This window comes from Pholis gunnellus (genome assembly GCF_910591455.1).
Source record: "Pholis gunnellus genome assembly, chromosome: 20".
Lineage (NCBI taxonomy): Eukaryota > Metazoa > Chordata > Actinopteri > Perciformes > Pholidae > Pholis > Pholis gunnellus.
In genome coordinates, this window is record NC_136547.1 from 14,020,515 (window position 1) to 14,044,808 (window position 24,294).

At 43.6% G+C, this 24,294-nt stretch overlaps 1 protein-coding gene across 1 annotated transcript in view; it reads left to right on the forward strand.

Moving 5' to 3' along the window:
• The first annotated feature begins 6,971 nt into the window (after positions 1-6,971).
• sema5a (sema domain, seven thrombospondin repeats (type 1 and type 1-like), transmembrane domain (TM) and short cytoplasmic domain, (semaphorin) 5A) overlaps positions 6,972-24,294 on the forward strand; it is a 108,683-nt gene continuing 91,360 nt past the window's right edge. Inside the window, exon 1 of the mRNA XM_079181799.1 lies at positions 6,972-7,192. The gene's annotated coding sequence lies outside the window, so the exon portion shown is untranslated. The remainder of the gene's footprint in view (positions 7,193-24,294) is intronic.

Sequence of the window (24,294 nt, forward strand, 5' to 3'; positions counted from 1 at the left end):
AGTGATTGGTCAACACAACGCCTTGCCAGATGGCGTCAAGTTTCTATTAAAATGAATGAGAGGAATGTGTGATATTCAGGCCCTAGCATGGCTGTAGACTTTGTCCGTTTTTGAGCAAGGCGTTTCCTATATTCTACTCTATCAATTAAAGTTTAGAGAATAAAAGATCTGCAAGTAGGTCTGCATTTCTGACAGACGTGACCCCTCACATAAGCATAATAGTTGTTTGATTACCAGTGACACCACCTTTGAGTCTATTGCCAATTACCAGAATGAATTAGTTATGTGACTTCATTATTAAGCAGTGCATCATGCCCACTTAACACAGTCAAAACCCTCTGCTCAACAGAGTATGCTGCTTTTAAAAATCGTCCACCATGTGATGAGGCTTTTTAAATTTAGTGCAAAAGCATGCAGTCTGGCCAATACCATTAAACCATTACAAGCTGTCGGTGGTCTCTTGTTCTCCTTTGAATTCTTCCTCTTAGAGGCACTTTACTTCACATGAGCTGGCTCCGTATAGTTTGTCTAGCGTATCCTGACTGAAGTGTTCAGACATTTGCTTTCATCTTGTGCAAAGGCATGCCTCAAAGATGGGTAAAGGTGAAAGTGACTCTGGGGGAGCGGGAGGGGGGGAAGGCTTGTTCAAAGCCGAAGCAAAAGATTTTCTTCAAGAAAAAGAGTGTCTTCCTTTTTGCAGAGTGGCCTAAATTTCCTGAAAACCAGCAGGTGCTTCCATCTTATAATGCCATTTTGACGGTTCCACTGTGTGGAGGAACGCTAGACTCGCATGATCTCACTCTCTCGTATCAGAAGGCGGAGCAGCTCTCGAGGCGACTGCAGAGAGAAGTGTGTCTAATTATATTCGCAGGTAAGTCGTCGCTCAAACGCGCAGTTATTTCTTTCTGATAAATGGAAACATAAATAACAGACTCTCCCTCGTCCACACAGCCTGGTCCAGCATTGACTTCTAACCTCCAACTGGAGAGCTGTCAGCAATTGAAATTAATTAACTTGTCCAAAGTGAGGCAAAAACAATTACCCAAGCACGAGCGTAAGAAGAATGGGTAGGTTATTACAGTTTCTTGCAGTTGGCCCTTACAGGAGACGTATAGAGATGATGGATGTGTGTATTTCCAGTGGTGCCTTCTTTCTAATGAGTTCCTGTGCCATGTTGTAGCTTCATTATGGGAAAAAAAAAGGATCTGCATTACTGAGAATAATAAGAAATGATAATATCTCAGTAATTAGTACGATTTGTATCAGTTAATGCACGTTTTGGTTGCTGTTGTCAGCCTTCTTGCTTATTTTCCTTCTTTTTAATGGGCCGGTTTATGAACGTCAGTGTTATGAAAGAAATATGAAGATTAGCTCTGTGATATACAAAGCCGGCGATGTGCTACATTTACTGAGGGAATACATATTTTAATGGAAGCTAAACATTTCTGCCAAAGCTTTTCAATTTCTTCCGTCTGTATCCGTTAGACTAGCAAACTGTGAAAGCCCCTCAGGTTTTTTGACATTTTTCGTTTTCCTCTGCAGACCTTAAGAAGCACACACAAATCAAGGTTTCCAAAACTCTGGAGATAGAAACGCAGCGTAGCGAGAAGACCAATCTTGAGTTCCTGCACACACCTGCTTAGAATGCATCACGGTTCACACCAATACAAACTCGCTGTACGTCGGCCGGTCTGAAGGTGTAGCTCTGTTTTTGTGCCTGCATGTGAGAGTGAGAAAGATGGAAACAAAGGCACAAAGTATTTCACGCACATTTCTTTAATCTACTCTTTGTGAATGTAATATTGGAGTGTGTGATGTCTGTGAATCAGACCGCACCGTGCGGAGGGAGGCCAGTGAAGTCACCCCGAAACACAAAACAGTGTTGAAAGAAACTGCTTCTGCCGAGTTTGGAACTAGAGGATTTGTAGCTGTTTTCTGAGACAGTTGGTCCAGTGCTGGGAAAACAATCACTTCGGCCCCCTTGCAGCCACGAAAAGCAGCGAACAGTTTATTTGTCTGCTTAAATCTGGGATGTAAATCTCCACTGACTATATGGAAGTGAGAAAGTGGCTGCGACTGCAGGGTGATTTTCTGCAGATAAGGTTTATATCTTTAGCTGATTGCATTGCCATAGTAATACAAGATCCTTTTTTTTTCGAAAATAAGACACAATATGGTGGTTCATGTGTTTTGACTGGACAATTCCAAGCTATATAAATTAAATATGAATTCTTTTAATTGAGTGGTAGTCCTCTTTTAACTCTGGGTCTGCCTTCAGAAGATTACAATGCACAGGAGATGATGCTAGTTTTCCCCACTGTGGCTTCTCTGGATTATACGCGCCTTGAGTACTTACATAAGTGGCTTTATTTTTCTATCCATTTAGCCATGGGTAGCTTTTGCCTACTTTATCATCACTTAAATTGCTTTTGGCTTCTCAAATTTACTGACTGGGAATAAAATATCTTCTTAACGCAGAGGAAAATCAGCAGACTGCACTCTTTACTGTGAATGGCGAACACCATGCCCAGCAGTCACATACATAATTGTCCTCTACAGCCTCACTCTCTCCATTTTGACATTAATTAATCTCAGGCAATCTCCAAACTGCCCATGGGGCCAAGACCTCACGCCTCCAAACCTTCAATTCCCATGATTGAATTTCACAGAGTTCATCTCTTCAGCCCCTAACTTTGCCACTTTGCTAATGGTGAACGGAAAAAAAAGGAAGACACGAAGAAAGAAGACGAGTAGAAGTAAAAAAGAACTCTCACCATCAGCCATATTCTTTTTGTTATCCATCATGGGCCATAGAGGGGAGGACAAAGACAAATACAGCCAGCCAGAATCTGGGGAGAAAGCGAGAAAGATGACCCCACTGGACTCTGGTGCTGCATTTCATTAACTCACGCAGTCCATTCATTCAGTACTTTTGGACGGACCGGGCCCTAAAACACTCGATCACACCTCTACACCGCATTGTAGTGGGCTGGTGTGACCTGTGACGCATCGAAAGAAGATTAAGATGGTGTAAACTTCCATAATGATGTTATAAGTGAGAACAGGGAAGTATAAACTTCACCCAGTGAAGTATTTTCTGTTAGGACAGACTCTGCCCTGGTTTTAAATTTAAAAACAAGATAAAGAGTCGACAGCCATGCTAGCGGCTCTGTGAGGCTGTACTTAGGCACAGTTGAACAACTGAATGCCACAACGCATGCTAACATGATATGCTGAGATGATTAGCAGGTATACTGTTTGTTCATCGTATTAGTTGAGCTTGTTAGCATCACATCTCCTAATAGGCACGAAACACAAAGTACAGCTGAGGTTGATGGAATATATCAGTTTTGCAGGTATTTGGTCAGAAACCAAAGTATTGGAGAAATAAAACGTTATGACCTCAAACAAACACTGGACGACTTTCTGTGTGTGTCCCGACTTTGAGCATGAAAGTCCGCAAAGACGGTTAATATTTATTTATTCATATTTATAACACAAACCATGATCTTTTTTCTAACCTTAACCAAGTAGCTTTGTTGCCTAATCCTACCCAGTTGTTTCACAACATTAACCATGTGGTATTGTGCGTTATACAAGGCTAATATGAAAATGAATTTTTTTTTTTGTCCAGAAATGCTTTTTGAGATATTTCACAAAAACTCTGAGGATCAGTTTTCAGGATTCATCGTGGGGGAACCATGAATGTCTGTATTACATTTTGTGATAAAATGTTGAGATATTTCACAGGATAGGTGAGAACTTTAATCTGCTGGTGGAGCAACAGAAAAAGTCAATACATCACCAAAGTCATTAGGGTTCACCCTCCGGGCACCATGAATATGGACGCCAAATTTCATGGAAATCAAACCAATAGTTGTTGAGATATTTCATTCTGGACCAAAATGGTGGACTACGTCTCAGACCGACATAGCCATCCTTAGAGCCATGCCGCTAGCGTGACTGAGGAGAAAAAGTAAGGGGTCAAGGTACCATCTCAGATCTGTTCAACTTCAGCCTCTTCATTATCTTGCTGAGTCTGTCACCTCAAGAACTGCTGTCCCTGCTGTCGCAGACATACTTCCTCTGACACTGTGACAGTTATGGCATCATTGCCCAATCCTTCCTCCTGTGGAGCGTGGCAGTGAAAGTAGACTTTGTGGACTCCTGGCTCTACAAGGCCCTGGATGCTGCTGCTGCTGCAGGGCCGCAGTAAGGCTGAGTAAGCCTGAGAAATCGCATGGCTTTGGCCCTGCTGCATCGTGGGATGGCTCATTGAGTCTGCAGGTATGGAGCTCAGAGTGAGGAATGACTGCAGTCTCTCACAGCTGGACGGTTTTGCTCTCTCTCTCTCTCTCTCTCTCTCTCTCTCTCTCTCTCTTTTCATGTTTCTCCCTCTACCCCTGTCTGCACCTCTCCAACCCAACCCGCCACTTCCTTTGCTCCTGGGAAATGACCCCTTCTCTCTTTCACTCACCTGTCCTCTCACCTCTCTGAGTCACTCACGTACAGTCATTCTTGCACAATCATGCATATGTGAAAGCATCAGAGTGTGCTCAAATCTCAACCCCCACAAGTGAAAGTTTTGCATTTAGGTGTCAGTGAGCATGTGTTTCGCACGTCCCAGTGGCTGGCTGGTTGGCTGGTTCTCTTTGCAAGGTATGAGCTGACCTGGGTCTCGGAAATGGCAGAGAAACTGCACGACAGATGGCACATTTGGGATTCTGGGGGCACGGCTACTTCCAACCGAGGTTTGGCACCAAAGCGTCTCCCCTCCTTCCATCACTGTATACAGATACACACAATGCTCACACTTGCCATCACAGATAAACAAGAAGCAAATACAACACCAAATACACATGCCAGGGAATATTCTCATCACAGTATTTTGTCCCGTCTGGTGTGGCGTTTTTTCCGTAACATAAAAGTTGGCCTTCAGCTTCTTTCAGAGTGACATTGCTTTGAAAACAGTGTTTGGTCACTGCACTTAGTAGAATACAAAGAATATATAACCCCGTTTGCTTCAAAAAGCAGAGCGATCAAACGCTATGGAAACAGGCACAGCGTACACACACACACCAATACACCCTACTGAGATCTTATACGACCAGGTGAAATATAGGAGGCTTCTTCTGAAACTACATTTCTTTTGTGGTTGCCTGGCAACTTGAGTTGGTTTGCTTGACATCAAAACAGGAATGCTGAGCAATAATGGTGGCCACACACACGCACACACACACAACACACCCCAGAGGAGACTTGAAAGCCAGTGTCGGTTTGATTAATTCTTTCTCAGGCCTCCCATCATGAACTAATGTACTCCAAACCATCCATCACCGAGTCTGATGGCTCAATCAGAGACACCGCATTATTTTTGCTGATGAAACTTGCTCTCCCGGTGCAGCTCAGAGCTGAAGCCTCACTCTGAAGCTCAGCCGGAGCTCTGTGGGTTACGCTTTTAAAACATCTATTGTGCGGGAGAGCAAACCATGCAGAGTAAAAGAGCGAGGAGGAAAAAAAAGTTCTGGAGGTCATAGCACTTTTCAGTGGATGAAACTATATTTGATGATTTTCAAACTAGCATTTGAGACTTTAGTTTATTGTTTTGCCGAGCGCCGACACGGCCTTTGGCGTGCCATACCTTCATCCAGTCTGTTCCGATATTTTAAGAAAGCTCCCTGAGCAGCAACAGAAAAGAAAAGGTTACCCACGCATTTCCCAGAGTTGCTCCCCCCCCCCCCCCCCCCCCCCTTTGTGGGTAGCTACATTTTTGATGAAAATTACCTGATTTGAATATAGATGTGGGTATACAGGAGCCAGGGCATTCACAGAAGCACGTTCCTGTTGAATGAAGAGGCGTATTAATAAGCTGTTGTTGACTCCACTTCGTGTCTGTCAAAAAGACAGACACACACTTGCTGTCGTAGCCCTAAAGCTGTGTACGACACTCTTTGGGCTTTTGGAGCTTGACAGAAGCTGCCTTCATTCACCAGAGGATAAATAGGTAATTGAACTGGGGATGTCGCTATTAAAATACACAAAGGCACGGAAACACAGTGCTGTCGCTTCTCCCCTCTCCTCACACACTCACATTGATATCTGACATGACATGTTTGTACTTTCTAAAATGTGCTGTTGTGGAAGAATGAATCTCTTAACGGCTATTTTCTCTGTTAAAGCAGTTGCAAAACACTTCATTCACAACACTGGACAGCTGAGTCCCTGTGGTGACATATATGCATGCCAGGGTTCAAGCCCTACTTTCACTAAGCATCCTTGAAACTGAATCCTTACCAGCTCTGTTACAGAGGATGCAGTTTTCTAGGATTTGCAGGGGGAAAGGGCTCTACAAATCTCTTTATTTGTCTATAAGCAGGGCTATACGTTCAAATGTAGGCTAAGACTCCCAGATTAACATGCAAATGCTCTCGGGGTGATTGCTTTTCTTTGGCTGATGTTGACCCCTTGACCTCCCTGGAAGAGACAACCCCCAGGGGAATTTAACTGCTGGAATCAAGAGCGCATATTGAGGTAAATATGTCGAAATAGCTCAACTTGTCCAAATGTCAGCCATTCCTCTCGTAGCCCCCGCGGTTTAGTGGGCTGTATTCCTGCCCTCCACCTGCAGGACAGCTGTGCGCCGCTGCCACGTTTCCTCCCCGACGCGCGAAGTGGGGGCGCACTCCTCAGCGATCAAAACCTCGCTCGTGAGATGCGCAGCTGGGACTGGGAGCAAGCATCGGACACGTCATCCACCTCCACTCCGCTTGGCCTTTTGTGCACAAGCTCCGACTGTTTCAGTTAAAGGACAGTTTTGTTTTTTTGGCACCCCCTCCCTCCCTCCCTCCCTCCCCAAAGAGCGGAGGCTCATTGTCTGTGGCGCAGCGCGACAGTCCGGTGTCCGATTACAAACCGTGCGCCGAGCAGCCACCGGCACACAGAGCGCTTCTCTGTGGAGCACAAATAGCACACCGGACTCTGGAGGGGCGAGAGAAAGCTCAGAGGAATCTCTGCAGAGAGAGAGAAGGAGTTTTACCGAGGTCGATTTCTGACAAGAGACGCAGCAGAACGGAGGATATATCTTCTTCAGCTCATCTTTATTTTTTTGGTTTCTCCGTACCACTCTTCTGACCGGGACAAGACACGCAGCTTCGCTCCCTACTAGATGAGCGGGAGTTGGGCACCTCACTTGGTAAGACTATACGCGTATTTTGTTGATATACTGTGATTATTATTAAGATATATCTACGGCTTCTGCAGACATTGCGTTTTTAAACGCGAGGTATTTGTTTCCTCCTGGAAATAAACCGATGACTTTTGCTGCTTGTCATATGCTCTCTATTCATATTTCACGGTCAAAAAGTTCAGATAAGTTCAAACATGTTGCAGAGTGGGAATATGTCAGAATGTCACTCAATGAAATGATCCACAAACACTGAACCCCACAATATAAATAATCAGTTTTAGAAGTTTTGCATTTTGCTTTGCTGTGTCTGCCCACTTGGTGGTGCTGGCAGAGTGCAGCCATCACCAGATCCCTGCGAATTCATTTCCCTTTCAATATCTTTTGACAATTGATTCGGCTCTTGTATCATAACCAATAGTCCAAAAGGTCTTCTGCATCAATACAATATGGACGTATGGTCATTATGATTGTAACAAAAATAGTCTTTGCTGAAATTGTCAGTGCCTAATGCAGGTTGGGAAATGTTCACACTCAGTTGTTACTTGTGTTGAGATTTCTAAATATAATAAGTGTTTTCTCAGTGGATGCATATTGATTGTTATGTGACCTTTAAAGTATATCTGCTGCTCTGTTTAGTTTAGTCTGAAGATCCTCATTCTATTTGCCTTTGGTGTAGTGACGTCACTGTTAAAGGAGATGAACAGAATGTGTGCCCTTTACGAGACATGCTGATCGTGTGCTGTTTAATACTTGCATTTCACATTTAATGAAAGTGAATAGATCTGCCAAGTTTCTTTCATTCTGCACAACCCTTTGTTGAGCTTGAAAGACCTTCTAGTCATAAACCTCAAACATCAGGCTTCCCACTCAATCGTAGAGCCGGAGCTGAGTCCTTGAAAGTTTCTAAGGTTTTGTAAAACTATCCAGAACATTATTTCACAAGTAGTTCATTTGAACTTTTCTTATAATCCAAATTAAACCGAGTTTTCCTCTTCTACGAAAGCCATTCTGACACAGCATCTAATGTACTATTTGTCCGTGGGCGGGTTCAAGAAGACGACACAAGGTAAATATATAGTTTGTGCTGGAGATGAACAACGTGACCGGTTTTGTGAAGGAGATAAGATATGTGGTTCATGTGCTCTTTACCCCACGGCTCTCTCCTTGGCTCCGGTCCTGGAGTGGATTCAGATGGATGCTAATCTCCAGCCCTGATCGTGCTGATTGGTGTACGATTAACTGGAAATAATTGTTAACTAAGTCACTTATTTGCCATTGTTGTTTGTTTATTTTAAGCCTGAGGCGAGCACCTTTTCAGAGAACATGCTAATTCTTTCTCAGATGTTGTGTCCAGAGTATAAAGCACCCAGAGCCCTCTTTTCCATTTCATTGGAATTCATACGGGTCACTGGTTGTTTTGGTCATGCTAGCTTTCGGGACTTGAAAGCTACAGTTCTGATAAACACAGTCGGCTCCCTCTGATCTTATGGCCTTGGACCCACAAGGATGCTGTGGCTCATTCGTCTTGTCACACTATGCTTACCAATGGAAAAAAGGGACCCTCATCCAGATGGTAGAATTACTTTGGACTCACAGCATTCGGGCCTTTATTAGACGTTGGATGCTAAAATCCCAGAGGAAAAAGAAATACAAAACGAGAGAGAGAGAGAGAGAGAGAGAGAGAGAGACAGAGAGAGAGAGAGAGAGAGAGAGAGAGAGAGACAGAGAGAGAGAAAGAGAGAGAGAGAGAGGGAGAGAGAGAGAAAGAGAGAGGGGAGGGAGGGATGAAAATGCTGAATCAAGGAATCATGTGATATGATGCCTTTTGGCAAAAGTAGCCAGTTTATATTGCAGCTGAACTGTAGAGAAAAACTGCACGGAGGAAAAACATTAGAATTGCAACAATGGATCGGTTTCTGCAACTATTTTAATAATGTATTAATTCCTAACACTGCCTGGTTGCAACTTCTCCAATGTGATGATGTTCTGCGTTTCTCTGCTTTATATCATCATAAACTGAATATCTAGTGTTTGGACTGTTGGTCAGACCTTTGTAGAAGTCCCCTATTAAGTGTTTGATTGAGATAATTAAGTGGCAACAATTTGAAGTCACTTTTAAATGATAATGCCAATTCACTAGCTCTATTGCTTCTGAATACTTGCTTTTATTGTACTCAATATTTGGGTTTTGGACTGTTGCTTGGATGAAACAAGAAAATGTAATACATCAACTTGGGCTTTGGGAAACTGTGATGGGCATTTCCTCACACTTTACAGACAATAATGAATTGGTTAATTGAGAGAATAATTGGGCAGATTAATCAGTAATGGAAATAATTATGAGTTGCAGCCCTAAACAACATTACCACTTACACTCCTGCCCGTACAGAGAGATAAACCGCAGATGCAGATGAGCCCGTAGTAATGGATACCAGCCACACATTCCAGCGCCTACTGAAAAGCAGCATATGATTAGCATGATTGATGTTTGCACTGTGTTGGGAATTTGCCCGAGCGCTGACACAGAACACCGGCACAAACACAGCAATTAGTCCTAGCCAGGAGGAATCCATGATGAAAATGACCCTAGTGGCCTCAGCGGGCTGTGGGGTCGCCATGGAAACCGTTTGAATGACAAGCCCTATTGTCGTCGACCTTTGTGATTCGGCGTCCCCTCGGGGGTCGAGCCCCGTTGGGAGTGAAAGTGAAAGGCATTATCGTGCACGTGTAAACCAAACAGCCATTACCCTCTGGCCCCTCGGTGCTCTTTAAGGCCCTCTGGTTACTTATTTATCTGACACCGGCAAGATGAGGCTTTGGGGTAGTTTGTCCCCGTACACACAGCCTCACAAAAGATCTGGGTTTATTGGCTGTGAATTGCATGGAAGCCCTGGTTGTACAGATCCTACTCAGTGGATGATTTATTGCTTTTTATGCAAGTAAACTTGGAGACTCAAACAATAGCTGATGTGGTTTTGCTGTTCCTCCCTGCTGTGCTTTGTCGTCTCACCACCACGGGCTATTTATACATCACAACCACTTTGCCATTATCTTATCCCTCCCTCGTACTTGCTGCCACTTCTGATTTCAAGACTGTGACTCCAGAGAAGCATCCCCCGTGTGAGAAACCCTAATTCAAGAATATTTATGCTTCGTTTTCAGTGCTTATTTGTGCCAGCAGCAGCATATTCAGATACATTTCTGACCTTTCCCTACATAACAAAGGAAGTTGCCAGGGCGTGAGTAAACAATTCTTTCATTTCCACCATTCTCAGTTATTTAGTAAGATGGTGTGATGTTGCTATGGCTACTCCAAGGTTTCCTGCAGTGGATTTGAGTGCCCCGTCAGTCACAAAAAAAAAACCACAGCAATTGTTGGCAAAATGAAAATTTGTCATTCGCGGCACTTCTGTTCTTTAAAGGCCAAAGTGTCACCGCAGTTGCCATGGAGAGCGCAAGGAAGCTATCAAGTGGGATGCACAATGCAACCACATAGCATCTGTTGTTTATCTACAATAAAGTCTGCATTACGGATAAAGCGCGGCCTCTCTCCATTAAGGTCAGCGCTGAAAGATTTGTTGCTTGTATGGTGGCATTATTTCAAACGCATTGTGACTTTATTTCCTGCGAGGAATATTATAACATAATGCATACGCAGCTGGAGTCAAGTGAGCACACACACACACACACACACACACACACACACATTACGTGTTAAAAGTGGATTGTGTATAAACACACACGCACATACAGCACTTCTCTGATGGAACAGCTTCTTGTAAAACAAGGCAGGGGAAGCTGTGATAATTTCACACCGCATGCTAAACAGCAGAAACAGCACTGGGGCAGGTGGAGGAAATCATTTCAGTTCACGGTGCGACGGGGAAAGCACAAGCAAGCGATATGTGATCCTGGGTGCGCCATTATTGCTGCTGCTCGGCTCCAAGAATGAATGACTGTGGTCTGAGTAAAACATCCAGTCTCATGTCCACACGTCAAAGGGAATTAGCGCCGCTGAAGCAGCCTTCACTCTCCAGCACTGTTACACCACATTTAGCTCAGTCCCTCTCTCTGCTACAACCTCAAAGCCCCACTCAAATAGCAGAGGGATCTGTCTTTTAACCACCAGTACAGGAAGAAAAGGGATACTATATTTGGGTCACGATTAAATAATCCCCAAATCCTCTTTTTCACTGGGGATCAGGCCAAGCCCATGTTTGAAAGGTTAAACAGAGATGGAGCCAAACTTCTGTGACAACAGGAGAAGCGATTATTGTAAACTTATTTAAGTTTGGAGTTTGTTCTACTACTTAGGCAACCGAGAGAGCAGTCGAGGAGAGAGAGTGTGTGTGTGTGTGTGTGTGTGGCGAGGTGTAATGAATCTGGCGGGTGGAGGGTGAAAAGAGAGAGTTTTTCAAATGAGAACTCGAGGAAGAGAGAGTGCAGAGGCTTTGCTGGTCTTTGTTTATTGACTGAATGAGCACCACAGGGCCATTTGAAGGGTGAAATGAGTCATGAGTTGTCACCAAACACACACGGAGACAAACACACGCTTTTTTTTTTTTATTTTTTTTTCCCTCTCTGGGCCGTCACCCAGCTGCATTTCTCTGGAAGATGAATGACTTTGAAACGTGAATGAGAGCATCATTTGATAGCGGCGCTCAGCTCGTATATTTCTCTTTTATCGGAGCTGCTGCTCCTTTCAGGCTGCAGCTTGTACCTCTGAGGTGAGAGCAAAACTGGACTGCCTCCTGTGAGACTTTGACACCCGCCGCTATGTATAGTCACAGCTAAATTAGCAGCCTCCACCTATTACTAAAGCAGGTGCGGGGACTTTGTGTGTTTATTTGTGTGTCGTGCATTGCCGTGTTTGCCATATGTTTTCCACATCAGCAGGAGCTGATGCAGCTGAAGTTCTTCGTGGGTTTGTGTTTTTCTACCCCTCATGGGACGCTCATCCCAGCGTCTTATCTTTATGAAGCATATCATTAGACGATAAGAAGCTCTTTTGATGTGATGTGTTTAGAACTATCAGAGCTTCATCTAACAGCCACAGAAGCCCTAATTTGATCAATGAGTGGATAGAACTGCAGAAAATCCTTTAATCTTCAGCAAATGAAAACATTTATCTCTACTTTGAAATCATTAGGAGGGGCTAATCAGAGAAATATCTTCAAAAAAACGAGGATGCTTTCCTCAGCAGATGAATAAGAAAAACGAAATTACAGAGTGCGCTGTATTCTTTTTTTCCCGACCTTATATGAACGTTGCCGATAACATCTGAAAGATAACTGCTCGTAGTTCGGCCACGCGGGGAAAAAAAGGGGGAGCGGAAGAGAGATGCAGAGTGAGATTAGGGGAGAGATATAAAGAGAAAAAGTGAGATAGAGGTGAAAAGATAAGAACTTAAGTTTCACAGACACAAAGAGCGGCAGCGCCTGCTTTTTGAATTAAAAAAGAAAAATACAAAAGAAAAAAGGAAGAGGAATTATGTCGCGATAGAAGGGCCGATACGAGGATTGTCGAGCAGACGGGCAGACCGTGCGGGTTCGAGGGAAATTGTTAAATATACAAGAAGGAGTTCTAGCCGGTCCCCGATGCGTCTGTCTGCTGGATTCATCTGTCAGTGCTAGAGGTCCTTAGAGAGGGACGGAAAGAGAGACGGACAGGAAAGACAGGAACAGGCAAGAGAGGGAAAAGTTGGCACAGGCAGCGAAGAGAAGGGAAGACAGGAGAGAAGGGAGATCTGACAGAAAGAGAAAAAACAAGATGAAGAGAAAATGAAGATGCACTTTCCACTGGGGAACAAGGGAACATGTCGTCCTCACTCTTCTGTTTGACTCACTCAAGTCTCTCTATAACCAATGTCCTCTTACTCTCAATGAACTAAGATTTACAAAGATTTTTCGACCATCGTCCCCAAAAAACACACATAATGACCTTTAGAAATACGATACAATGTTGAAGATTAAACCCGTGGTTCACAATCTTTTTGCTGGTGACCCCTTGCAAAAAAAAAAGTAGTGGATAGTTCAGGCTCTCTACAAATTTGTATCACAGAATTTGGTTTTTATCTCCTTTCCCCCCCCCCCCCCCCCCCACTCCTCAAATTCATCGTATGGCCCGACTCAGGTTGAAATGCCACTGAACTTACTGCTTATAAAGTAGTTAAACCTAACACCAATACATCAGTCACAGGTGCCATATTTAGCTGATAACACGTTGAATAATGGACTTTCCGCTCGTATTTTTTAATTGTTGTATCGATACATTTAATAAGTAGAACAACACGGCATTGCCAACGTTATTGCAGGAGGTTGCCGAGGCACTACACGGGCAGAAAGCAGCTCTCCACCTCCTCTGCATGTTTTTAATACTTTTTTTAGTCACAGTTAATATTCTCCTTAAAACTCGCTCGAATTGAACATCAATCAAAAAGAGCAAATTCCCAAGTCTCTAACAAGCAACCTAAATGTGATATTAAAGTAGATGCCGCATTAATAATGCAACAATTTACACAGAAATTCATTAAGGGACCTCTGACTTCATTGTGTGTCTGTAACCAAACATATACGCCTTTTGAAAGGAGAGGAAAAGAACAAAGTGAGAAGCGAGGACGGAAACACATTCGTGTGGTTTCTCCTTCACACACACCTACTGTGTCGTTTCCAATAAACACTGCACACACTCCAGACATGAGACCCCTCATGAGTCACGATGCCCTTTTGTGGTCTGTGCAGGGGCACGCATGTGAATGTGTAGTCTACCCTGTTTCGCAGACACAATGCTGCCTCAGTTCTGACGCCGAAACCGCACAGAGGACGCGTGGTCTGATGTAAACCACCAGCTGTGAATAGCAGACCACGTATTATTCCTGCCGAATAACATCTCGTTCTTTCTTGAATAAACTGTCAGGAAGAATGAGCCCTCAGTTAAAAGAATCTGCCTGGCAGTCTTCCAAGCGGTGCACACCTTATTTTGTTTATTGCACACTGACAGTAGTACTCTAAGCTGACTTGACTTTGACTTTTTTTTTTTAAAGCTCTTTGCACAAGCGGAAGTGGTCATTTGGAGTTGAATACTATTATACACAAGTGGGAGTTTGGTTTCAAGGGATATATTGCGGTGGAACATTAAGTCTGTTAAAAGTCTAGCAAGGTACTGGGTCTCAGTGATAAGGATATTAGTTGCCGTAAAAGACAATGGGGTAATTCTAGCTGTATTGCCAGGAGTGTACTTTTCCTGAGTCGGTTGGCTCGTACAGTGGTCTGATTATGCTTTTCATGAAACAAGAGATTGTTTCTTTTCTCCCGCTCTGCCTATTGTGTTCCCCCTGAAAAGTGAGTTACGGTCATGAGTTGTGCTGACTCTCTTCTTCTGCGCTGTTGGGACTCAAGTGGATTGTTTAAAGATTCTCTGGGATGAGATGTTGTTGTTTTTTTTTCTTACCGCGTCCTTTGTCTGGCATAGAAAACAGGAGACTCAAATACAAGCAGACACCAAAGCGTCTGAAAACACACATCCCAGTGTACACACACGCGTTGAGGTAGTATGCTGTGTGCCGCCGTGTTGCCTTAACAGAAGAGACAAGCTTTAAACCTCGCAGCATCATATAGTGTAGACCGAGACACGGAGGAAGAGGTGGTCAAATAGACAAAAAGATATCAATGAATAAACCGCCAAGAATAAGCAAACCAGAGCGAGACAAGGCAGTAACAGAGATATCCCTGTGTGCAAGGGAATATTAATAGTTCTGCTGCTGATTTCACATGCAGCCCTGTTCTCACGTGCATGAGGTCAGCAGGGTTGACTGAAAGGAAAGGCTCCAGTTTCACTTTCTCAGAGATGGGACTGCCCCCCCCCCACCGGTTGACCTTTAGCCCGAGCAGACCTGACCTTCCAACTCCACTGATGCCCTTTTCAAAGAGATACACATGCAGGTGTGCAAGAAAGGTGCGCCGTTGCATGGAAAAACACTCTCACCGTCAGCAGCGGACTAAAAAAAAAAGAAAAGACCATTGCCTTAATGAGGCTAAGCCGAGATCAGCTCAGTCAAATCGGTATAAATGACGGAGACAATTGATTTTGTTGCAGGAAAGCTTCGCGGTTGTTTTGGACTCAAGCTGTTCCCGAACAGGGAGGAACTCCTACGCGGAGGATACATTTCCTCTGGACTTGCCCGTCCACAACGCTTTGTTTGAGTGCAGTTGTTGTCATTAAAATCGGACCTCTGCCCTTCCGAAGCACGGGCCCTGTAGCGTCCTGATTCATGTTGCGCTCCACGCTGTTCCCCGAAGGCTTTCTTGGTCGAAAAGCACTCCCTTCTCTGCAGCGGTTAAGGGCAAAAGGGGATTCTATCCTGCAGGGTCAACGTCTTTTTATTGACTTAAGAAAAAGCACACAAAAAGGAGATGTGTCTCACACTGCGAAGAGGAAACTGTTGCTTGAGCCCATCAAGCAGCTGATACTCAGGAGGTAGTTGTGCGAGTAAAGATAGTTGATTTTTTATTTTTTTTTGGTTTCTTTTAATACCTCTGCTGGTGTTACAAAACCCTGAAATGAGCTCCACAAACCATTCCAAATAGTTTTTAGACAAAAGAGGATGTTTTCCCTCCTTTTACTCAACCCCTTTACAGCTCCCACCCACTTTCTCACTGCGCTGAATACCATAATATTAATACAATACTTAATTCATCCCCGGAGGGCAATAATCCTTTCGCTCGCCCTCCCTCCTGATGTGGGAAGGTCAGAGTTGCCTGGCAGCTGGATCTGTGAGGGAGGCAGTAACTTACCTCAAGGATACTATAAACCCCTTGTGTTCAGTTGTGTGGCCAGTGTTTTGTCTTAGTAGGCATGAAACAACAGCACTTTCCGCTTCCTGGAACTGGTTCAGTCCCACTGGTGCTGGCAGGTCTGTCTGAACACAATGAGACGCAATGCAACCTATCATTGTCCTCAGCGGAGCTCCACACCCACAGCGCCTCCTTCTCTCACCCTTTGGGCCCCGTATATCATAATTAACACTTTCTCATTGCAAATATATGTTTCGTCTTGGCTTAGTCTCTTGTTTTATAATTGTACGTGAGCACATGTGTGATTTCTCACCCTCTCAGATACCTAGAGTTAATCGGTTCTAGCTGAAGTAATTATAGTAATTGGCAGGTTACGGTCGCTCTGTTTTCAGCTTTGATTTTCACTCTTTAGCGCTTCTTAGTCGTCTTTTTCCTCTCTCTCTCTCTCTCTCTCTCTCTCTCTCTCTCTCTCTCTCTCTCTCTCTCTCTCTCTCTGGGTGTGAGTTAATGACAGTCAGACTACTCCCCGAACTCCTTCGGCGAAATTATGCTTTTCTGAAGCTGCAAAGGACGGCTAGGTCAGGTGTTGGGAAAATGATTTTAAAAGCAGCGAAGGCGGAAATATTTCTAACACCAGTGATCTTGATGAAATTATCATATTTAGCCATAGAGCATGATTACTGTGAAGAAAGGAAAGGATGTTAATTGCAGTGTACAGTCACATGATTTACTGCTATTGTTGTGTAGCAGTGGTAGCACAACCCACCTTAAGAAACAATTATGCAAATCACATTGTTCTTCCTGCCTCAGCAGCTGGACGGCAATTTAGCCGCGCGTCTGATTCTGCGTCTGTTCCCGCACATTCTGCCACTCAAAAAGACCTGTTCCTCTCCTTTATTCTCTCTCTCTTCTGTTTCTAACACAGAGCTGCCACTTTCGCACACTCTCTGTATACACAAGAATGCAACATGTCGGTTTGATTAACTCAGATCATCCGGCTATATCATTCCCCTGAGAACAGAACGCTTTCACACACGTATTTCTACACTTGCAACGAGATGAATACATTCATAGATGGATATACAGTGATGGTGGGATACTGAAAGATGGATGTCCATGGCGAGTTGGGAGGTTAACAGTAACAGAGATGGAGTCTAGCACACCTGGAAGCCACATGTGGATTGCCCCGCCTGCCCCCACCGGCGTCCCGGCTTGGAAAACGCCATTGTCATCATTACAGCAAAGGGTGGAGGGGATCATTAAGTCATTATTTATGTGCTTTCTGCTGTTTTATCACCTCCAGACACAGTCTCACAATGCAGACACCCACACTCACAGCCCCAGAAGAATAACATAATTGTATGAGGCAGCCAGGGGGTCCCGTCTAATAGAAAAAGTGCAGACATTAACAGTCTGGGCCAGCTGTACAAGCGACTAACCAAACTTTTTTTTATTTCCCTGCTCATTTACACCTAGTGTTGTTTATGTGTATCTACACGCCACCCACACAATGAACTACCACTTCCAGATTTCTCCGGTTTGAGGCGTGAGGTAGCAGAGTGTACGTTTTTACAAGCAATTTCCCCTTTTTTGCAATAGCAGTAGTTTGCTTGATTAAAAAAACGCATCACAAACAGAGCGCTTTAAACTGCCTCTCACCCAATTTTGGCTCCTTCGCCGGCAACGTTTTCCAGCCTGGAAAAGCAGCGAGGTTGTTATCGTGTATTTTTTTCTGCGAGTTTGAATCAATTTTCACCCGTTCTGTCATCATCTCACACCATGATGGACGATAACAGTCACAGTTTACATAAAACAAAAACAAAAGCAAAAAAAGCCTGGTGTGATGGTGAAAACACAGACATATGGGCAAAAAATAAAAAAAAGACATGGGGGATTTGGAATAGAATAGGATGTTAAAGAGACCCGTGCTGTGTTGCACCTGGAGCTTTGGCGTCTGTGAGAGGCCATGTAGAGTCAGCTCTCTGGACATCGTCGTCCCAGATACTCCCCCGGTGTTTCCTTTCCCTTTAGTTTAAAAGGGGGGGGGGGGGGGGGGGGGGGGGGACTGTTGCTTTTCCAGCTGTGCCTCACCACCTCACCCTGAGTCTGTTCCCCTGTTGTTTTCATGTCCTTATTCAATTACCTCAGTGGGACCACTCTCCTGACACATGGCATACACACACACACCGGACTGGAGATGTGAGGAATTGGCAGTTTTTGTGGCATGTGTTATTCATGGAGATCCTTTGCACTCTTCATAGCCAAGCCACACTTTCCAACCTCCTTTCCCTGAAGTGCCTCTGAACTCCTCGCTCCTTTTCCTTCCTTCCATCTAAACTCATCTTCCGTTAATCCTATCCATTCTACTCCTCACTCAGCGCTCCTTTTGTTTCCGGCTAACCTCTTTAACACCCCTCTCCTCTTCCCTCGAACCTCCTCTATCCAAGCCTGTCCCTTAATTTCATCTCATCCAACCTCTTACTCTTCATCCTTGACTGCATCTCCTCCATCCTTTGTTCCTCTATTCCTCTCATTATTACCAGCCTCTCTCCAGTAATCTACTTCAAGTGACCCTAAACGACTTTCTTGACGCCTCTTCCTCTCAAGTCTTTTGCAACTCTCCATGTTTCTGAGGAGCGGGGTCAGTGCGAGTCTGAAAGCCATTACCTCGCAGTCTTTCGGTCTTCCCAGACAGCCAAGCAACGCATTTGCTCTCGTGTATCCTCTCATTTTCTCTTGTTCACACGGCAACATATACATGGCAAATATAATATATGCAGGCATCCAGACGGACCTGCTGGAGCGTAAATCGCAGCACACAAATCTACACTTCAATTCCTTCTGACTCTGCCCACTGCTGAACAATACAAGTCAATGTGATAATGCATTTGGGGATTTCTGAACGCTATAGTACTACAGAGCACCTAATAACACAGGACAGAAAATAAGAAGAGCACAACATTTCTACCATCTTATTATTTAACATTATTTGACCATTTACAGCTGCGTATATGGTGCAGATTACAGTATTATATGAGAGTAATCACTGATAGCAGCATATCTGTCTTTCATGCTTAATTGCTGCTAATCTGCAACACATGTTGACATTGTCAGAGGGATTTTGTTAGATTCAAATGTTTTAAGAAAGAGGAAAAAAAGGAATTAGATGCAAAAAAAAAAGCTTGATTATAATACCTCCGGTTGGGAAGTTGTCGCCGTATAATCAATTGAGCTTGAAACAAATGTTATTTTGTTTTACAAAACTGTTCACAAACACTCATACACTTTCTTCAGGGTTAAGATACATTTTTGCAAACATAAAAAAAATGGATAAGATCAGATGAGCAGCTGTTCACACAGTTATATATATATATATATTATTTTTATTTATTTATTTATTGCAAGACAAGAGACAATACATAGACATAACAACAAGAGGACGACAAGAACAGTGGGATACAAGCCAGAAAACATCATATAGTCAGTGTGTGGGAGAACGGTGTGTGTGTGTGCGTGTGTGTGTGTAGGTGTGTGTGTGTGTGTGTGTGTGTGTGTGTGTGTCCTTGAGCCTTTTGAGATGAAAAACATAAGAAAGTACATAAATGAGGGCAAATTACATATATGATAAAATGATAATGTCCGGAAAAAGAAAATGCTTTTAACGTGAACAAAGTCAGGAGCAGTATCGCCCCTGTCCACTGGCAGCAAACCACGACTGTTATATAATGTAAAACTAAATATAAGGAGGCACTCACACAGGAACATGCAAGTAAACATAAACTGATACAAGTGGGTCAGGCACACTCACACTAAAAAGGAGGTATTTCAGCAGTAATAGATACATTTGGGTCAGGTAGACAGCTGTGCGCACACATTCTATACACACATGCTTTAAGGTATAGGAGAGAAAACATACACACACACACACACATGAGGAACATCTGTTTTTGGCCTACAATCAAGCCCAGATGGACCCCAGGGCTGGTGCGTCAACACCAGTGCAGACCACACATTATATACGCCCAGTATTCTTTGCGGCTGACTCCGGGGGATTTAGAGCAGTAAAGGGGTATTAACCAGGACCACAACCTGTAATTGTTATCATAATGACACAGGAAGTTATTTCCAAAAAACCTGCCATAATTTCGAGGAAATGTAGGTCAGTCGACGAGCTTGGTGTCTTTTGTGACTTGAGACTCTTACGTGCGGCATTAATATGCATTTGTGAGGTTTTTTTCTTTTTTTCAATCTCTGCAGCAATACCAGGCAGAAGAACCTAAACATAGAAAGTGAATTAATATATTGGAGTTAAAACTGGTGATATTCAGCTTTGATGTCGAGCCATCAAAGGCGTCATGAAACTTGGTTCAGAAGGGCAGCTTTGCGCTGTACTGTATTTAGCCGTGAGCTTAAATTAGACCTGTCACAGCTATAGACACATGCCATACCGACTTGTGTTTCTCTTCATCTCCGGGAGGTTGATGTAGCTGTTCCTGCTGATTAGATGGTATTGTGTTTGCTCCCACGTGGCATTTTGGGTGGGGTTGTGGCGGCATGTATGTATTAAAAGACAGGAAAAAAACAACAAAGAAAGATGGTGTGTGTGTGTGTATGTCCCTTTGAGTAACTAATGTGTGTGTGTGTGATTGTGTCTGCTTGCCCTTGTGCGAGCCTTCATTTCAGTGAAGTGAGGGCACAAAGCACCTGGCCCATACCTGCCTCATCGAGTTAGTAGAGGAGCCTGCAGCAGTGGAGAGTTAATACTGGCCCAAATAGAGACTACAGAGGCTCACTTTTATCCCGGAAACCTTGGAGTTTCCCCCACAAAACTCATTAAACACCAACATGAAGCCCTAAGCAGCTCAGTGCATTTACACACACACACACACACACACACACACACACACCTGCTCTCCCACTGTGTACCAGCTTTGCTGACACATGCATTCTTATAACAATTATAGAGCATCCACACCCACCTCCCAGCGAGATGGAGGGGTGAGTTTTTGATAATTCTATCTTTGTAGTTTCACCCAGACGAAAACATTTTAAAGACATACTGCATGTGTGATATGTTGCAATTTGCAGCTTTATAAGTCTGTTTGATATGTGATTTGTCCCGTCATTGAACACACACTCTCACGCTCGCAGACAGACGGGGTGTATTTTCTCACTCTTTGCAGCCTCTAATCCCTGTTGCTCTCTCAGTTTTCCTGAAGGAAGTGATGACACATTATCAAAGTGATTTCTATTTGTTACATGGCTCATTCAGGTCAATTAGAGGAAACGTGTGTTGTGTTGCCTGTGTTTTGGCGGCAACGGTGGCAACGTACCCCAAAGATGTGCAATTAGTTGTCTGACTGTGACTGAATGTTTGTCATGTGGAGTTTTAAAAGGCTGCGCGTATGTGTGTGTCTGTGCATGCTTGGATGCAAGCTCTTGTACAAATGTGCAAAAGTGTTTTATATTTACAGCCACAGTGGCGTAATTAAAATTGGCAAGAACACTGCTCTAATATTAGCTTTCAAGGTGAATTTTGCAGTTCTCATTTTTTAATTTAGTCAAAAAAAAGGAAGAACATCCTCTGTGTCAAGTTTTGGGAATCGTTACTGACATTCTTCTTGATAACAGCATAATTGGATATAAAGTAATTAATAATGTCAAGTGCATAGCAATTTATTTGTGATAAGGTTCTATGTAGCACCTTTCTTTGTTGGTGCAATATGGCAAATTGTGCCACACACTTGTGCGCGCGCTCGCATGTGTGTCTTTACTTGTGCACACCTGTGACTTGTATCTTTACATTCCCTCCGCCCCTCTTTCCGTCTAATGTGGCATGTTGATGATTTAGTAGCTGTCGGAGGCGATTAACCGTGCAGGTCACGCTTTCTGTCTGAAGCTTCATGCTTTTAAAGGAGGGCAGAGTGTCATTGATCAGAGAAAGAGACAGTGTGGAAACATTACAGTGAGACCTGATTAGTAAGAGTGCAGCGTGACGCGCAGAGGGATCAGCATCAATAATGTCACCAGCGGAAAATCTGCTTGAGCCTCAGTTTTCTATTTCCCTCAGAAGTTTGATGTCTCCCCTCCTGTCCTTGTCTACAAAGTGGGGCCACACCTCAAATGCAACCCTCCCCCCCCCCTCACACACACCTCCGTGCTGTTATGAAAGTGTGTCACATCCCTGTGTAAATTCTACAAAGAGAAATTTAAATTTTACAGTTTTACGCTGACAATAGTAGTTAACCATTTCATCTGGTCAACATATAATACAATTTTGTATCACCACGAGCAACTCCTTATATAAGGCCAAAACCCGTATTTAACTATTGTGTCTTCCTTGGCACTCAAACTGTGCTCAAATGTACTGCTTCTTTTGACCTTCCAATTGGCATTTACAGAGGAAATCTACCTGTACAAAAGGCTTTGTCACTGTGGTTATTGAGCAGAGAGTGAAGGACAACCTGATCATTAAGCCTTTGGACCTACGCATGAAGATAATGGCTCCCATTGATGTGGGTGAGATAATGTTGGGGGCTGTTTGTGGTGTGGTCTTAAGCTCTCTACCCAGTGTGCGAAATACAGGGGCTCGGGGTGGGGTCAGAGATTACTTGACTCACCCTTGAGACCCCCTTCAACAGCAACATTTTGGGTGTTTTCTGGAATTCTTTTTTTTTTAATTGCCACTTTCAACTGTCAATAACGTTAGAACTTTACCAAGTACAACCTGAAAAGCAATGGATTTGTTTCTGCTTCGACATAATGGTTACACTCGGCTGTGGATAAGGTGAATAGTATGTGTGTGAGAGAGACGCTAGTGATCCTGTTGCAAGGCGTGGTTGTCGCGTGGTTGTGTCGTTGTGCGAGCGACCTCATTGTTAACAACATTTGCGCTGGTGACGTCTTTGCAAAGCCGATATAGTTGTTGCCTTGGCTTGCATCCTTTATCTGGCATAACACTGAAGCGCTAGACACAGTAGGTGGGACCCCCAGATTACCTCTGGGTATTTTTGCACATTGTTTTTACCTGACAGCAGCACAATTGTTTGGGGGGTAAAATATGGGTTGTTTATGGCATTAAGGTCAATATGTTATTTTTGAACAAAAAAAATAAACAACGAGAAGAGAGCTGAAACCACAAGGCAGTTTGTATTGCATACTGCCGAGGTAATGATGAATAAAATGTGTTGTTTGATTGATGTTTCGTGGGCTATCATTGGGGACATAGTTGAAGCAGACTACAGTTATCGTCCTCAAGTGAGAAAAAAAAACCGCTACACAGACATCATGAAGCGGCTCTGTAGTGATGGACGTCTCCTCATCTATTAATATTTGTGATTGTCGCCCCTGCTCTTCCTCGCTTTCGCGGTTTTACCCCTCAGAGAGTGTGTTGCAGGATGTGTACGTTGTTGTGCTTCTTCAAAAACAGCCTGGCCCCTCTCATGGGGAAAATACACGCAGAAGGAAATGCAATTACCGCCTCCCAGCAGAATCTTAATCACTGAGCCCTGATGTTAAAAGTTAGCCTCTTTTAATGCATTGCATTTCAAAGACATAGCACAAACCATTTGATTTGCTCGCTCCCATCTTCACAGGATGTAAATACGCTTATTAACCAGCAATTTTTAATGTGAGCATTCCATGACCTCAAGAGGAGCCAAAGATACACCAGTGAAATGATTATATTTACACTGAATGTGTTTATCTAAAACCTGAAGATTTCTGTTAGTGTAGAAAATCTGGACAAAAATATGAATCATCTTTGAACAAAGCACTTAGAAGTAGTTAACTTTAGGTTCAATGTTGACACAACACATATTTCCTAATGTGCAGGTGCTTGCAATAAGTCATATCTGTTACTGCGCACAATGAATGCACAGTGCATTTAACGTACGGTGTATATGAATGCAGAATCAATATGTTTCAAATCCAGTGCCTCCTAATTGTACCACTGACTAATAAAGTCTTCTTCTGGACTCCAACTAGGAATCAAATACCCAATTAAAGCCTTTACCCTAAGGCCCTGCTCCAGTAGAAGTGAGCAGAAATGAGGAGGTAGAGGAAGAATCACTGAACTAATAAACTCCGTATTTGAAGTTTTGGGCCGTTTCGTGGCCTTAATAGATCCAGAGACACGAGTTGCCTGGGGCTAAGGTGTGTAGGTTGGATCTGAGAGTGACTTCCAAGTCTCAGGTGTCTCTATTTTTGAGGAGGCTAACTGTCAGAGCGGACTAGTCCATTCAACTCTCGCTGAAACGCAATCCTTCAGACTCCACACGAGCACACGGAAAAAGAAAAGAGAGGCAGAGACAAAGA